The 17575-nt window shown below is 35.8% G+C and overlaps 1 protein-coding gene across 1 annotated transcript in view; it reads left to right on the top strand.

Annotated features, from left to right (window-relative positions):
- The window catches only part of TAGAP (T cell activation RhoGTPase activating protein), a 157896-nt gene that overhangs the window by 40370 nt on the left and 99951 nt on the right, over positions 1–17575 (top strand). The gene's annotated exons all lie outside the window — the stretch shown is intronic.

The raw sequence follows: 17575 nt of genomic DNA, 5'->3' as shown, positions 1-17575 counted from the left end.
TTATTTTACCTCTAGCAAACTAGGACCTGGACAGGATCTAAGTGGCCATACAGATACTTTCATTGCCTCTGTAGAGCCAATTGTCAAATTTTCAAAGTGAACCAATATTTACTCCTTCAGAAATCAGAAAATCAGGGCTTGAATTATTGTTTTATTGTTTGTTTAGACTTAAGAAAGTGATGGAGATAATGTTAATAAGGCAAATTAAGTTAAAAAATGTGTGCTTTTCAGAGTCAGTTGTTAAACATTTACCAGTGCATTCTTCCTCAGACAGCAAGTAGCAGAACTAAAAATCGAACCCCGATCCTCTGATTCCAAAATTCAGCTCTTTTCTCTGAACCACATATTAGGAAACTAGAAATTAAATTTATTGTTTACCATTTTATGTTCATGTTAATGCTTTTGTTTTCGGTTGAATTTGATCACTTCAAGATTGGTTTAGGATTGAGGAAAAAAAAGTGAGGAGGGGTAAATGGGGACATGCCTATATTTTCCCCTGGGAATAGGTACTTAACTTGTAATGGTTCAAGTTCATCCTCTCTCTTTCCTCCCCAGTTTCTTCTTGTAGCGTGTAGGATATGTAAAACACTGAGGTTATTTACGCTAATTCATTGCAATTACTTAAAACAGGAGTCTCGGGTATAGGTCATGAAGCTTAATACGTGTGGTAAATCTGAAAAACAGTGGCCAATATCTCCCCCACTTTTCTACTCTAACTCCTTCCCAGAAGGTCTTGAGAATTATCAGCAGGGAGAGGAAGAAGTACTCTTGGGAAGGAAGACAAATAACACTGTTGTCCCTTTTTCTGCCCTTATTCAGGAATATTAATATTGGTCCCAAAGTCTCCTAGCTAGTTATAAAAAAGAGAGAGATGAAAAATAATTTTCCACCAAAAAATTTTAGGGCCCCCTACCCCAAAATAAAGAAAAGTGATTATATAATCAATTTTGTGTAGATTGGATCTATAAATTAGTTTGGGGTTCAGAGATAATATGAAGGATACAGATCTACCTTAGAAAGGGTACATGCAGGGATAAAGTGGGGGGACCTACTTCTGATGACTAACTGTGATGTAAACTAGGATCCAGAGGTTTGACTTCTAGGTTAATGTCTCCCAGAACAACTGTTCCTGAGTTTCACAGTCACCACTGAGAAATCTAGGGTGGAAAGACTCTGGGATAAAATACAGTAATTTGTTTTGCTCAAGTGCACTATTTCCTAGAAGAGATATTGTTTTTCATTCTTTGTCAATTAATTAGAAGGGAGAGAAGGCATTTTCATTGATTGAAAAAATGAAATTCCAAAAAAAAAAAAAAGAAGTTAAAAGGGGAAGGGAGGGGGGAAGAAAAAAAGGAGAATAAGAAGAAAAAGAAAGAAAAAAACAAAAACAGGAAGGAAGGAAGAGAAAGGAAGAGGGAAGGGGTGGGGCGTGTTAAGAGAAGCCTCCAAGATCTGTGGGACTAGTGTCTTCATCAGTTGTCCTATGAAATACATATTGGGATGGAGCTATAAACTAAATCACTTGTAGGGAAATATGCCTTTGGTTCAGTATTGAAGAATTTCCTCTTTGGAATGATACAACATTCCTTATTGGTCTCTATGGACATGTGCTTTGGGATGATACGGCAATTCAGTATTTATATCAATCTCATGATGAGGATAATAAGGGATAGCTCCGTCAACCCCAAGTATAAGTCGGGAAGGTGATAAGTATTTTCCGAGCCACTCCAAAATACATGTCCTACTATACTAAGACCATATGTCTTTCCAGAAGAGTCACAGGGCCCAGGCCCATCACTATACATTCTTCTTGGGATAGCCCCCACAGGTCCCAATCCAACAGACTAAGGGACTCCCCCGATCATTCCAAATATACTTATAAAGGTGAGTACTCTGACATTATGACTTCAGGACCTTATCTTAGATAAGATCATCATTATAGTGTGGAAGGGAAGCATTTGATTTGAAGCGGGCCCCCTAGTTCAGGGATATCTTATCATTCTCATTGCAAAAATGTTTTACATATCCTACATGGGAGACATTAACCTAGAAGTTTGCAATGGAATCTAGACAGATATTTGGATTATGTGACCACTTCCAACAGGTTTTAAAGAAGGGAAAGAGAGAAAGGTGCTATATATACATATATATATATATATATATATGTGTGTGTGTGTGTGTGTGTGTGTGTGTGTGTGTGTGTGTGTGTATATATATATATATATATAGATAGATAGATAGACAAATTTGCTTGATGCTTTGGGGATAAGATCAAGGGAAAAGGACAATGGATAAAGAGGTGTAATGTTAGTAAAGATGGCAAGTAAGTATCATTGAAAGTACTTAAAGAGAAAGGTGGAACATGAGAGGGTTAATGAAGAATGAAGAAAAGGGATTACATTGATTTCATTCTTTCAACAAACATCTATGAGTACTTACTAAACAAAGAACATTGTGCCTGATGCTGGAAGCAATGCCAGTCTGACCCAGCACCTGCCTGCCTGACTTCATGGACTTTACATCCTGTTTGGGGGAGTCAGGGGTGGGGGAATTGTTGGTGAAAATAAGACACAAAATCAAATAACCATGGCTAAAGGGAAGAGGAAGTCAAAAGTAGGTGATTTTGTTAATTTATCAGAATGAACCACCAACTCCTTCAAAAATATGTTTTGGATTGTTTTCATTAAACTTCCCTTTTAAAGAAAAGATATTTTAAGTTTTAAAGGAAAATAATGTATTATATTTTTTCTAGAACTTCTCACACCCACCCTATTGCTTTTTAAAGTGGGGGTTAAGGTTTAAGAGATTTCAAAGAATTCAAAACATGCCTAACTTCCTCTATCCTTTATCCAAATCAAGGAATTCGTTGTTTTTAAAGACATAAGGAAAGCCCCTGAAGAGTTATCGACAGATGGGGAAATCCTAGGCTGTTCATTGCGAAGCTTTGTTTCATTCATGACACCAGGAGGGGATTTCTCAAACTCTCCACTCACAATCTCATCCTAAATGAAAGTGAAACTGCCCCCTTCCGATGCTTGACTCTTAAGGGTGAACTGTCTGTTGGTATGTGGGCTGAAACCACCATCTCACTTTTCAATAAACCAAACAATCCCACTGCAGCAAAACTTCCTCAGTAGATGGGGACCACATTGAACAGTAGATTGAAGTCTTGGGTTAGGTCTGTGGGATCCCTTAGGGTCACATCCATACATTGGATTCTCTCTTATAGATGTAGCTTCCACCAAACATTCCCAGGAGACTTGTGAGCTCACAAAGGGGCCAAGACATCTCCTTTTCCTTCAGGGGTGCTGATCACACCCCTAAAAATTGGGGAGTAAGGAGCTCACATCACACAATCTGTGAGTCATACATATTGCCCCAAACCTCAGAAATTTTCCTGCTTTGAGCCCTAGATTTGGACTTTGATTCAGTCTTCTGGTGTTTGTTGCCATAAAAATAATAATAGCAAGACTTGAGTCCAGAAGAACCCAAGTTCAAATATGATCCCAGATACTTTATTAGCTCTATGACCTGAGCAATTCACTTAACTCAGCTTCAGTTTCCTCCTATGTAAAATCAATATTAAAAATAGCATCATGGCTTTATTGTGAGGGTTAATAGAGTTAATGTTAAGTGAGTTAAAGTGCTTTGAAAACCTTAAATAAAAACAATTATTGTAATCTTTATTAACAGCAAAACAATTAATAGCTCTTTAAGGTTTGCAAAGTTTCCAAAAGAGAAAGACAAGCTTCCCCCTAGATTTGGGGGGCATTGTTTGATCCGTGGTTCTTTTGATCTATAGCTGTAACTCTACTCTATCCCATTGAGGTGATAGTTCTTTCCTGTTCTTCCCAGTTCTCATGTTCCAGGGAGGATCCTTCCCAGCATGTGAGGAGGCTGGGCTCTTCATAAGGCAAGGCAATTTGGTATCACCCAAGGTACCTGGGCTAGAAAAGTCATCCTCTAGGCAGAATGAGACCACCTTTATATAATATGGCCCTGGAACATAAGCAGTTTTTTTTTCTTTTCTTTTGTGAGGCAATGGAGTTAAGTGCCCAGGATCACACAGCTTGCAAGTGTCAAGTATATTGTCTGAGGTCAAATTTGAATTCAGGTCAGAAGACTCCAGGGCCAATGCTCTAGCCAATGTACCATCTAGCTGGATCTCTCAGGGTGGAATGCTCCTCTGAAGCTAAACCATGTTATAAATAGCAGTATAATTTTTCTTCTAAATTGTATTCTAATTATTTATTTTTCCTCTTCCTGTTCCCATCATCACAGGTGAAATCCATTAAAACAAAAGGCTAGCTGCCTTTCCATATTGGCCACATGTAACTTCTCAAGATAGGCCTAAGATGCTCATGAGATGCTTCACAGGGAAGCTCAGTCATCATATAAGGCAGGTTCAGAAGAGCCTGGGGAGAAGAATCGTAGACTTTCCCTTGGCATTGATTTAAGATTTACTTGTCCCTAACTAACTTCAGGTTAGGCCTGCTAATGAGAGTAAAAAAAAAAAATTTATCATTTTCATTTCAAACTGCAAGTGGCAAGTTGTATCTCATCAAAAATTGCTCATAAACTGAAATGATGAAGCTCCTTTATCAGGCTGATATTAGACATAAGTCATAGAAAGGTCATTTAGTTCAGTTAGTAGGTTTAATCCCCTTTATTTGATGGAAAAGGAAACTGAGGCTTACAGTAAGTTAAATGACTTGCTCATGTAAACTAGCTTATGTCATGTATTATGTTAGGTTTCATCTATAGTTAAGAGTTGGGGGGCATCTTTCATCCCATGTCTGTCTAAGACTCATAATAATGAGTCACATAGGAAGGCTCTACAGTATTTCAATACTGCATTTATTATATGCCTTTTACCCAGAATGGCCCCATGAGATTCATAAAGACAAAATTGAAACCTTCCTTACCTTCAAGGAGTTTGCATACTACTTCTTGCTATTGTTTGTTCATGGAGAGCGTTACATACTACTCACCTTACATTGATCTCTATTAGATAAGAGATCTGATCATTTTTAAAAAGTATTAGGTGAAAATGAAATGTGCTATTATCTTCATCATTATTGTGATTTGATTTTTGTGAATGAGGCTCTGGTAAGCAGGGCACATTCTTCTTACAGGAATAAAATATGCAGAGTATCATTGGCACAGAAGAGATCTTGAGGCATGCTTTATTTATATTTATGCATTATTTGTTATTATATTATTTATATTTATTTATAAGGAATTGGATATATCCTATATATTTTAGAAACAGCTCTGAAATGAAGCTTCGAGCAAATAAATAGAACATCTTGAACCAGATTGCTGCAACAGCATCAAGTCAATAACATCATGAATAGAGATAGATGCTCTTGTATGGATGGATCACTGGGTCTAAAGTCAGGAAAACGCAAGTTCTAATTTGACCTCTGACACTTAGCTGGTATTTTCCTAGGCAAGTCATTTAACCTCTATTTGCCTCAGTTTCCTCATCTGTAAAATGGGAATAATAATAGCACCTACCCCAACCCTGAGAACTCCTGTGAGGACAAAGATAATATTTGTAAAGGATTTTGCCAACCTTAAAGTGATACACAAATACTAGCTATTATATTTATTGTTGTTTTTTTGTTTAGTAATTTTTCAGTTGTGTCTCTTTATGAGCCTGGCAAAAATTCTGGAGTGGTTTGTATTCCCTTCTCTAGCTAATTTTACAGGTAGGGAAACCGAGGCAAACAGGATGAAGTGATTTGCCTAGGGTCTCACTTAGTAAGTGTCTGAGGCCTCCAGGTCCAATATACCATCCATCCACTGCATCTCCTATCTATTATAATTTATGTTAAATTTATAATGCTAATTTATTAGAAAAAGTAATACATTTCAATTAAATCTCACTATAAAGTAATAAAGCACTAGGATCACCTCACGCAGATAATTGTCCATCTGTAACATTACTCTTCACCCACCTCTCTATCTTTAGCTATTTGAAAACCCTTCTTCCTTTCCCCATCCTATGAGCATTTCCTTTGATTTGCATGTACTATTTAAGTTCATTCAGTAAACTTCCCCTTAGAAGTACCTGTCTCCTTACAAGTTTTAAATGCTAGTTTTTGATTCAGGATGATTCCTGAAAGACTTTGAGTTGTGAAATTTCACCTACACTATAATATAACTTAGAAAAACCCCAGATATCTAAAAATAACAATCCTTGGAGATGATAGAATTAAGTTTCAAAAGTTTTCTATTATACACACACACACATACATACACATAATGTTTATATTCCTCTTTGTATTTTTCATTTACATTTGTATTCTGGTCTGTGCAAAATCTTCCCCATTTTACAGATGAAGTTGAGGCTCAGAGAAGTCTAAAGGTCAAGGGTCAAGTGTGTATGCATGTGTATGTATATTCCTTTGGATAAGATTTTTAGTATTCTTGAATAATAATGTAGATATTTACACATCATCAGTTTATTCTGAGTTTTGGGAGTTTTTTCTTAATAAAAACCTGTGGTAGCAGCAGGAAGTGGTGGGGATATAAAGGTACTAAAAATAGTGATTAAAAGACAGAATAACCAGGTACCCAAGTCCCAACTGGTAAGGTCCTGACTAGGTGCTGAGATAGATAACTTTCTTTTTTTCTCTCTGTCTCCTACAGTCACTTTATTATAAACACATTAATAATGACTGCACACATTTGAAGTTACAAAGTGTTTTCCCCAAATAACTGAATTAAGGGGTGATGATAATGATGTCAATGATGATTATAGTTAACATTTTTGTAATACTTTAAGGTTTACAGAAGGCTTTATACATTATATGTTATCTCATCTAATAGTAAAAACAATCCTTTGAGGTTAGTAGGTGCATGGTCAGGTACTAAGGAACCTGTGTGGTCAGAGCTCCTGGATGGAAGGCACCCCCATCAGGGACATGGACCGTTGGTTTGTACGCTTGACTAGGACAACTTCATACTTCTGATACTGCAAAGCTGGTGATGTCATCATGCTGCTCTCTCCTGAGTGTGACCTCTCTGGACTGGATGTTGCCTCTGGTCTTGTGGTCACCAGGTTGTTCTTTGCTACCATCTACTGGGCTTAAACTATCAAAGGGCTTTTGTTGTTCTCTAGTTCTCTTTTCATGAAATAGTAATAGAAAGTCTTTTCCTGATAGTTAATAACAATGAAAGCTATGAGTCTGGCTAGGGTCGGGGAGCTAGTAAATGCCCCAGATCCAGGTTAAATGTATCTATTTTTATGGCATATGCTATTGATTTTAAGTCCACATTCACAGACAATTACCTCACTTAGGATCAGGACATTTTTTAAAATACCTGTTATCTCTATAGTTGGTATATTTTGTTTTTTAAAACTCTGCTCTTCAAATTTCCCCCATTGTTCAAGACCTTTATTTTGATCACAACCCAAATGTAATTGAGTAAGAGCAAAAGTGAAGATAAGATCCTCATTCTCCACTTATTTGACCCACATTCCTACCTTTATTGTGCATAACTGCTAATAACAACAACAGCCCTAATTTTAGGACTGTCTCCTGGCCAGTACAAAATCTTGCTCATTTTATCCCCATTTTACAGATGGAGAAGCTGAGGCTCAGAGAAATCTTAGAGTCAGAAAATGTGATATGAGAGTCCTATTAAGATTAGCCTTAAGATACTCAAGGGGTGAGGTTATATTGATCCACATAGGTCAAGGGACCAGGAGAAAGGAAAATACTTCCCCCATCCCTCCCAGATCTCAATATATGAGAGCAAGAGCCCTTTCCTGTAAAAGAGAAAATCCTTGTGGCCATATATATCTGCCTGGACCACTTTTTTCTTGTTTTCGGATGTGGGCAGCATTAATAAAAGCCTCAAAGGGAATTTCTTTCATTTCTGGGAGCAACTCCTTGAACTTCTTAAACTCTTTTTTCATACTTAGCAGAAGGGGATTAAAAGGGAGTCATTTCCAACCATGGGCATTGAACTTAGTTTTTAAAACTGCCTAAACCCATGGTGTATCATAGAGTATATTTTTAAAAGTATGACTCAAAATGGTCACTGTTATAACAAGAAGACACATTCTATATTACATTTTGATTTTTCTACTCCTTTTTCTGCCAGGGTCTTGATTCCCTAAAAATATTCTAAGCGATTTATATAATAATAATATTATAAAGAAAAACAGCTTTGAAAGACAAGAACTCTGATTAGCAAATGACCAACCATGACTCCAGAGGACTATCTCCTTATATAGAAGTGAAAGGCACAGAGGGCAAAATAAAACTTTTTTTTTTAGAAAAGGCTGATGTAGAAATCTATTTTGCTTGAATATACATATTTGTAAATGAGTTTTCTTTCTTTTTTAATTGAGTGTTAGGGTAGGAGGAAGAAAAGGTAGATTTTTTGCTAATTGAAAAATAAATTTAGAAAAGACACTGTAAAATGTGCTTTAGTCAATTATATATAGCTACAACAAAGGCATGAACAGCTATTTCACTATGATTTACAATTGGGTTAAATTTTGCCTCTTTGCAAAAAAAGACTACTTAGGTTCAGTAAATATTTAGGACCATAAGATTTATTTCAAACTATCAGAAAACATATAAAAACAAAAAAGAAAAAAATCTTGTTCAAAGTTCCTAGCCTTTAACAAAGCAGAATTAAGAGATGTTTTTATTTTGTGTCTTTTTCTAGGGCTATCCAAAATTCTAGTACTTTTGAATGTTTTTTCCTTCTCTCTTTTCTCCTTTTTTTAAAAAAAAAAAAAATCAGTGTATTTTTGTTCTATTTGTTTCACTCTTAACTCATGTATCTTTCCATATTTCCTTTTCTGTTTCATACATTGTAATATTGTTGTCATAATTTTCTATTACATTGTTGTTGCTGTTTGGTCATTTCAGTTTTGTCCAACTCTCTGTGACACCTTTCTTAGCAAAGATACTAGAGTTGTCATTTCCTTCTCCAAGTTATTTATAGATGAAAAAACTGAGATGAACAGGGTTAAATGACTTGTCCAGTGTCACCCAGTTAGAAAGCTAACACAGTACGTATCTGAGGCTAAACTTGAACCCAGGTCTTCCTGACTTTAAGCTTGGCACTCGTTCCACTGCACCATCTCATTGTATAGCATAATTTAGTCAGTTATTTCAATTGTTGCTAATTCTTTTGATTTATTTCTATATTGTTTCTAATATTTAGGTACTATAAATAGGATCATCCATGGAATTTTATTTTATTTTATTTTGTTGTTTTTTTGCCAAGGCAGTGGGGTTGTGACTTGCCCAAGGTCACACAGCTAAGTAAATATTGTCTGAGGCCCAATTTGAACTCAAGTCCTCCTGACTTCAGGGCTGGTGCACTATCCACTGCGCCATCTAGCTGCACTTTATCTGTGGAATTTAAGGAACCTTAAACTTTTCATTTCACTTTGGACCCAGAGAGGTTAAGTCATTTTCCAAAGGTCATGTATGTAGGAAACAGAAGAGGTAGGATTTGAACCAAGCCCTCTGACTCTAAACCCTAAGAACTTTCCAGTGGATCTTGCTGCCTCTTAATGTTTTCAAAAACATAGGTCCCTTTTTGTTGATTTTTTTTCTTTTTAAAAATTGATCAGCGCACATAAGGCAGCAGCCTGAGATGTGAGGGTCTGGAAAACCCATGATTTACAACGGAAATCCTGACAGACCCCTCACCACAACACTACTACCCTCGGGCCCACTGCACCCCAATTATGTCAAGAGCAGCTCAGCTTCTTCAGTGGTCAGGAAGCCCACTCTTTGGTTTGACTTTTCCTTTCCTCCCACATGTCACAGAGTGGGTTGAACTACTTACTGTTAGTCATGCGCAGCTTTATTCACTACTTATGAGTTGGCCGAGGAAATCACAAGCTTTGCATCTAATATCTGAATCCTCCTGGGCTATTTGAATTAGCAAGAAATGAAGAAAGCCTCTTTTTCCCACAAATCCTGTTTGTTTCTTATCTAAATACCCAGGGTCCTCTTGATATGACTTAAAAGAAAAAAAAGTCCCTGGTGACAAAAATCTGTCATCTGTTTCTCCTCAGTCAACCTCCTTCTTTGAGAATTCTTGTATTTTTGTTGTTGCTCTGATTGCTACAGAGTCTGAATGGCTAGTCTTCTGGTCAAGGCATTAATTAAGTTGTGACCCCTCTGATCAATACAGTTTATTTACCTGATAGAACATCCTTCCCTATCCCAATTAGTTCAAAGGACTAATATCTCATTCAGTTTCACTAAACCTTAAGGGGAATGACTACTTAAAGAATGGCTTCTTCTCTATTTTTCCTCCATTTTCTTTCATGCTTATCCCAGAGTTCAGAATCTGTGATTAATCAATAATCAAGTATTTATTAAGTGCTCACTATACTGTTCTAAGAATCAGAAATACAAAGAATAAGCAAAACCAGTCCATGCCTTCAGTGAACTTACATTCTGATGAGAGAGAAAAAATGTCTTTGATTATATCTATCTCTCTATGTTTATATACCTCTCTCTCTATCTCTCTCTGTATGTCTGCATATATGTATATATGTATATATGTATGTATATATAGAGATAAGCTATATGGTTGGTTAGCTGGCTGTTGGCTTTCATTCAAAAAGAGGACCAAAATAACATGACTGTAATGGAACCAAAATAACCTGATGGTGTTGGAGTCAAGGTACTGATTGGAGCTCAGAAGGTTCTATCACAGGTTGAGTACAAATAGTCCACAAGAACATTTGGAGTGGAGATATTTCTAAATATGTGCATTTAAATTCATGTATCTTTTGAGCTACCACAATTGTGCCTCGCTAAGACCTTTGCCACTTTCTATGATATCATGCAATGGATTCCAAAGCTCTTCAGAGAGACCATGAGAATAGCATATGTGTGACTTGTTTTACATATGTGTCATATTTGACATAGATGCATAGAACTATATGTATATGTAAAGATATGTGTTGTTTCCACTCAGGATATATATGTATATATATATATATATATATATATACACACATAAATATGTAAATCCTGAGAAGAAACAACATATGTGTATATATGTATGTGTGTATATCAGAATAAATAAGATAATTCTGATATATACACAACTCCATGCACATATTTATGTATATGTGTATAGTAGATAGAGTAGATAGAAAGTAAATTTAGTCAAGAGGGTGGCACTAGCTGAATAAGGACCAGGAAAAGATTCCTGAAAATGTTGCTTCAACAGGGTCTTATAGGAAGCTAAAGATTCTTAGAGTTGGAGGTTGGAAGAGGAAGCATTCCAGGCAAGGGGATAACCAATGGAAAGGTACAGAGAATGGAAGATAAAATGTGGAATAGTGAATATTCCTGAATGACTAGATTCCAGAGTACATGACAGTGAGTTGAATGCAACAAACTGGAAAAATAGGAAGGGACCAGATTGTAAAGAGTTAAACAAAGGATTACTTGATCAGGGCAGGAATAGGGAACCACTGGAGGTGACATGGTCAGACCCACACTTTAAGAAAATTACTTTGCCAAGTGAATGAATTGAAGGGAGGAGAGACTTGAGGAAGATAAATTAATCAGACTATTGCAAGTTTAGGCATAGGATGTTAAGGGCCTGAACTGAGATGGGATCTATGTTAATGAAGTGGACTATGTAAGAGATGTTGTAGAGGAAAAAACTGGAAAATCTGACAACTGACATGTAGGGGTGAGAAGAGTTATCAAGGATGACGTGAACCTGGTAATTTGGAAAGATGGCAAGTTCCCTCTGTGGAAATAGTAAAGTTTAGAAGAGGGGGGAGTTAGGGTAGAGGGAAAGATAATTGGTTTTGTTTGGAACATGTTGAGTTTGAGCATTTCCAGGAGTTTTCGGTTCAAAATGTCCAACAGGAAGTTGGTGATGTGAGATTAGTGCTTAGGAGAGAGACAATACTGAGATGCTACGTAATGAGAAATTCTGGATACAAATCCTGGGTCTCACCCTTACTAACTGTAATTTGGACAACTCTTTTCACCTCTTTGAGTCTTAATTTCTCATCTGTAAAATGAGAAGGTTGGACTACCATTGTTTTCTACCATTGGACTATAATCCATTTCCTCGAAAAGAGGTATCGCCAGGCCAAAGTCTATTCTACTAGTTTCTTCCAAAAACTATATTTGCATGCAATCCATAGGATCATATGATTTTGAGCTCAAAAAGCCTCATTGATAAGTGAATTCATTTCAACAAACCATTCAACTAAACTCTGCTGACCAAACATTTATTAAACACAACAATAGGCACTAGGGATATGAAGCCAAAAGAGAAAGTTCTTTGAGGAATTAATATCCTATGGAAGGATTAAAGCCAAAATTTATTAAAAATTTACAGTACAATAATGTGCTAGGATCAGTGGGCAATATTGAAAAGTATTAGACAGATAGCCTTCTCTGAAAATGCTTACAGTGTAGTAAGAAACATAAGAATAGCAATATAGTTAGTATTTAAATACTTCTATAGATAGTAAAAGTTCATAGAAGGGAATGATGATAGATACATGTGTGTGTGTGTGTGTGTGTGTGTGTGTGTGTGTGTGTGTGTGTATATCAGAACAAGTAAGATATACAAAGTAGATAGAAACTATCTTTAGGAGAAGGAATGGTGCCAGTAACTGAATGCAGTTCAGGAAAAGTTTCCTGAAAGTGTTGTTTGAGATTAGTCTTAGAGAAAACCAATAGTCTAAAGAGTTCATGAAGTATATAGGATTGGAGAGAATTATGGACTTTGATCCATAATTCAGATGCTAACTCTCCACTAGCTCAGTAATTTTAATCAAATCTTACATTTATTTCTCTGGGATTTAATATAATGGAGATGATGATAATACTTGCCTTACCTTCTTCAAAGAATTGCCAGAAAAGAGCTTTCTAGATCTTAAAGAAACTAATAAATCTGCAGTTTTAAGCTATTAAAGCTAAAAACTGCAATAAGACTTTGGGGACACCTTTAAATAGAAGTCATTGTTATTATATTGTTTATATTTTATATTTATAATATAATTGTATTTTATTATCTATAAGTGATTTGTATTTTACTTATAAAATATTTGTTACTTTAAGTGATCAATATTTATATATTACAATATAATTATAGTTAAATATGTAATTAAATATATATTTAATTGTGATTATATAATTATATAGTTAAATTACAACTTAATACAATATATTAAAGTGATTTATAATATACATAATTATATTATAAGATTATGTGATTTATTTTTTACCTTTATAATATATTAACATTTGTATTATTTTCTAGTTAGAAATTATTATTTCCTTGATCCTGAAGGATTCAATTATTTAATCAAGGATTTATGAAGCCTCTACTCTGTTTTAGCACAGAACCATGTTCTCTGTTATGGCTGTGAAACAATTCCTGCTCATAATGAGCTTCCATTATTGAAATGACCTCTTCATTGATTTCCTTGCCTCATGTTCCCTCAATCCAGTTGGTACAACACATTGAGATCAGACATGCCACATTATCCATCCATACATTCATCTTTTTAGTTATCTATTATCCAATAAACATTTTTGGATAAGGAACACATTCTATTTGCAAACAATGTGAGCACAACAGATGTTCACATCTAGTTTGACTTGAATAAGGGAGTGGCCCTGGGAATGAGTTTAAAGGAACTAGAATTGTGGATGATTGTTGGAATCATGTTGTAGGGGAATGTTTGAAGTTCACTACTAGCCAAGGAAGTACCCTACTCAAGAGATCATTGGTAACGAGAGAGAGAGAGAGAGAGAGATTTCAGTTGAATTATGAACCAGAAGCAAGATTGCAAAGAAGAAAGGAAGTGGAGGCAGCAAATGAAGACAACTTTTCAAGAAGTTTGACTGAGAGAGGAAAGAGAAAGTTGATAAAATGATAATAATTTCAGGGAGTGTTAAGGACTTTAAAAAAATGTTGGGAGCATCTGGGTGGTGTAGTGGATAGAGCAACGGCTCTGGATTCAGGGGGATCTGAGTTCAAATCCTGCCTCAGACACATAATAATTGTCTAGCTGTGTGACCTTGGGCAAGTCACTTAACCCCATTGCCTTAGAGAAATAAAAAATATATATTTTAAAAAAAGAATGATGGAAACAAACATGCTTGAAAGGAGTAGGGAAGAAAACAATAGGGAGTTTGAAGAAAGAGATGGGGATGATTAAGGAGGCAATCTGCTGGAGAATATGAGGGCAGGGAAGAGATCAAGTACATGGAGATGAGTTGGCCTTGGCCTAGGCAAGGAGAAGGACCTTAGCAAGGAAGGAGTAAAGAAAGAATCAAAGGAAAGTGATACAATATGAAGGAATATTAAGGAAATAATATGGCAACCCAAGTCATAGATTTCTCTCTTTGCTTTGATCCATTTGTCATGGTTACATCTTTCAATTATCTTCAACCAGTTTGAAAAGAAAATAGGAATGGAACTGAGGAACCGATGCTAAAAGAAAAAATAAAATTACTTTCAGTTTTAACTTGTCTTTGAAGAACCTGTGAATAATATAAAATATAGGTCATTTCAATTAGAGAAACAACCCTTCCCCACCCCAGTGTTTTGAGAGTCTAGAAATTTTTCTTAACTAGTATAACTTTTTCAAAGATATAGTCTTAGAGGGGTAGCTAGGTGGTGCAGTGGATAGAGCACCACGCCTGGAGTTAGGAGGACCTGAGTTCAAATGTGACCTCAGACACTTAATAATTAAGTATCTATGTAACCTTGGGCGAGTCCCTTAACTCCATTGCCTGGCAAAATAAGCAAAAAACACAATCTTAGAGAAAAATACATTATTGCAATATTAACAGCTCCAAACCATTCAGTCCCAACCAGTTCAATCTAATTCAGTTCCTATCAAATTCAATCCAGGTTATTCCCATCCAGCCCTTTCTAATCAGTCCAATCCAGTCCAGTTCAATCCAGTCCAATCCAGTCCAGTAAATGAGTGTTCACACTACTGTCTATAAAGCATTATGTTAGAAGGACATAGAAAGATCCAGAAGATATTGTCGCCAACATTTTATGTCAGTGAGGGTAGTGATCAGATAGTGTAACATGCACTCTGAAAAATATTAATTGGAGATGGAGTTTGGTAGGGAGGATGTGAGGGTGACAAATGGTTTGTTCAGAAAATTTGAAGACAGAGACAAAACTTCTAACTGAAGCAGTAAGGGAAGACTTCATTGAAGAAAGAAGCTATATCCTGAAATGAAATATTCTGAAGGATATTCACGTGAGTGAATATGGAAGTAGGTACCTCAAACCCATGAAAACTAAATTATATCCAAATGATTGTTGTCATATCAGTCCTTCCAGGTGGGAATTAAAAGAAGACGATAGGAAACTAATGATACAGTGCTTAAATGGATAAAACATGATTCAAATGGTTCTTCAAAGTTATAAAGTATTTATGACATGTTAGAACTTCAGTGGAAATTCTACATGAACTATAACAATAATAGCTAGCAGTTATATAATGTTAATATACAATATGGTACTTATTATACATGGATACTATATCATTGATTATACTTGCACTATTTATACTATATCTTTTTGCAATCTTATATATATTTATGTATATGTCATACAAATGGTATAACTATAACTTGTGATTTGTCCCATATAGCATACATATATATATGTAATGTCACCCATATATGAAAAAAATAAATACATGTATACACACACACACACGGACATATACATATATGGCAGGATTGATATTCAGATTTTATCTGTAACTTTGATTCAATTGAAGGGCTAGAGGAGAGGAAAGAATAATCCTTCTAAAGCCTCCATTCAAATGAAACTCATAGAAGGACAGCTATCTTTCCATGTCTCATCAGGTCCCCTCCCTTACTCAACTCCATCATATCCCCATAAATCTCATCATCAGTGAGGTCATCATTCTTCTATAGGACAGTAGTCCCATCAGCACCCTCAAAACTGTGTGATTGGCAGATTGGAGTGTCAAGTAAGGAACTCCTTCCTAAGTTGGTATTTTAAGAGGATTCCCAAGTCAGCCTTCTTATCTGTTGGCTAAACTACATTGGACTGTTCAAAATTCACTTTTTATTTATTTTTTTCTAATGAAGCAAGTGATGCCCTGAGGGGAAAATAAAAGCTGTTTTACTTTAATTTTTCTGCAATTTGGTAAGTGTTTTTAGTGCTGCACATAGGTAATATGTTCAGTTATTAGGAACATAATCATAAAACCAACCCAAAGTGTGCACAATGAGCAAAAATGATACTGTTGCCCCCCTCCAAAAAAAAGTCCCTCTCTTTTGCCTGTGGGAGGGAAGTGAAAAGTCAAACCACAATGGACTTCTCACAAATGTGAAGCTAAATGAATAGAACAACTGCCCTAAATCTTCATCTGGAAGCTAAATTCACTTCTCAATCTCTGTCAGACCTAAAAATAATGAGAAGACAAAGCTTGCCATGGACTTGGTCTTTGATGTCAGACTGAACTTGGTGAGACTTGGGATTACAACAACTTTTGAACTGGAAGATTCTATCACCACATACTTTCATATCTTATACCTTTTTTCAATTTACACCATCATAATTCAGGTTCTCTTTAGAATTGGGTTCTGATTAGTGCAAACAAGGACTTTTCCCATATCACATTTATCTAATTCAATGCATAGTTCCATTTGGGATAGAACCAATTACCATATTTTATATAATTATAACTTCAATAGAGTAAATTCAAAATGCATTGCACTACTTCAAGGGATCCATTATCTGCATTAATAAAGTCCTGGCTGTGTTTTTTTCAATTGAACTATAGAAATAGCCACCAAATTCTTCTCCTCATACACAATCTTTCCCTCTCCCATCCATTCTACATATGACTGCCAGGTTTTTCAGGAATTCCTAAAGCATTGTTGTTGTTCAGTCATTCAGTTATGACTCTCCTTTATTCTTTTAGTTTTCCCCCTTATGTGTCATTTCATTTTCTGATTGAGCCTTTGTATAGTTGTGGAAGACATAGTCTCCTTCCATCTACCTGAAAGCATACTGGGCCTCCTATATAATGTCTTTCCTAATCCCTCTCCAGCCCAGGTATTAGTACTATTTCCCCCATTCCCTTTAAAATGATTTTGTATTTATCTACTTCTGAGTAGAATTGGAGGCAAAGATAATGTCAATTTTGCCTAGCACAATAGCATAATGCCGTTTATAATAGGTGATTAACAAATGTTTGTTGAATTGAATTAACTGAACTAAAAGTTGATGACGTGCTGAGGCAAAACAGTAGCCAGTGGGAATGAAGATATATATTGAGGGATACAAGAGATGTTGTAGAAATATAATTTTTAAAATGCAATTGGTTTGGGGCAGCTAGGTGGTGCAGTGGATAGAGCACTGGCCTGGAGTCAGGAGTACCTAAGTTCAAATCTGGCCTCAGACATTTAATAATTACTTAGCTGTGTGACCTTGGACAAGCCACTTAACCACATTTTCCTTGCAAAAACCTAAAAAAAATGCAATTGGTTCCATGTCAGGAGTAAGGAAGGTTATTGAAAACACACTGAGG

This window comes from Macrotis lagotis, chromosome 5, assembly GCF_037893015.1.
Source record: "Macrotis lagotis isolate mMagLag1 chromosome 5, bilby.v1.9.chrom.fasta, whole genome shotgun sequence".
NCBI lineage: Eukaryota > Metazoa > Chordata > Mammalia > Peramelemorphia > Peramelidae > Macrotis > Macrotis lagotis.
This window is presented reverse-complemented; position numbering and strand designations above follow the sequence as displayed.